The sequence below is a fragment of the Piliocolobus tephrosceles genome, chromosome 10 (genome assembly GCF_002776525.5).
Source record: "Piliocolobus tephrosceles isolate RC106 chromosome 10, ASM277652v3, whole genome shotgun sequence".
NCBI classification, from domain to species: domain Eukaryota; kingdom Metazoa; phylum Chordata; class Mammalia; order Primates; family Cercopithecidae; genus Piliocolobus; species Piliocolobus tephrosceles.
The window spans coordinates 15,393,656-15,394,554 of record NC_045443.1 but is presented as its reverse complement, the minus strand read 5'-3'; the positions used below and the strand labels follow the sequence as shown (position 1 = coordinate 15,394,554).

At 38.2% G+C, this 899-nt stretch overlaps 1 non-coding gene across 1 annotated transcript; it reads right to left on the bottom strand.

Moving 5' to 3' along the window:
• Positions 1-266: 266 nt before the first annotated feature.
• On the bottom strand, positions 267-373 carry LOC111552151. The gene has a single exon (XR_002734565.1). It is a non-coding gene; the product is annotated as a U6 spliceosomal RNA (small nuclear RNA).
• Positions 374-899: the final 526 nt, after the last annotated feature.

Sequence of the window (899 nt, the reverse complement as noted above, 5' to 3'; positions counted from 1 at the left end):
TATCCTGAGACTTTGCTGAAGTTCCTTATCAGCTTAACGAGATTTTGGGCTGAGACAATGGGGTTTTCTAAATATATAATCGTGTCATCTGCAGAGATAATTTGACTTCCTCTTTTCCTAACTGAATACCCTTTATTTCTTTCTCTTGCCTGATTGCCGTAGCCAGAACTTCCAACACTATGTTGAATAGGAGTGGTGAGAGAGGGCATCCCTGTCTTGTGCCAGTTTTCAAAGGGAATGCTTCCAGTTTTTGCCCATTCAGTATGAAAAATATGGAACACTTCACAAATTTGTGTGTCATCCTTGCGCAGAGGCCATGCTAATCTTCTCTGTACCGTTCCAGTTTTAGTATATGTGCTGCCGAAGCAAGCATGGTTATAAGCCATTTTAGACTGGGATGACATAATATCTCATTGTAGTTTTGATTTGCATTTCTCTGATGATCAGTGAGGTTAAGCACCTTTTCATATACCTGTTTGCCGTTTGTATGTCTTTTGAGAAATGCCTATTTGTATCCTTTGCCCATATTAAAAATCAGATTATTGGATTTTTCCTACAGAGTTTTTGAGCTCCTTATATATTCTGGTTATTAATCCCTTGTCAGGTGGATAGTTTGCAGATATTTTCTCCCATTCTGTGGATTGTCTCTTCATTTTGTTGGTTGCATCCTTTGCCGTGCAGAAGCTTTTTAACTTGATGTGATCCCATTTGTCCATGTTTGCTTTGGTTGCCTGTGCTTGTAGAATATTATTCAATAAATCTTTGCTGAATCGGATGCCCTAGAGAGTTGCTCCAGTGTTTTCTTTTAGTAGTTTCATAGCTTGGTCTTAGATTTGTCTTTAATCCATTTTGATTTGATTTTTGTATACGGCAAGAGGTAGAGGTCTAGTTTTATCCTT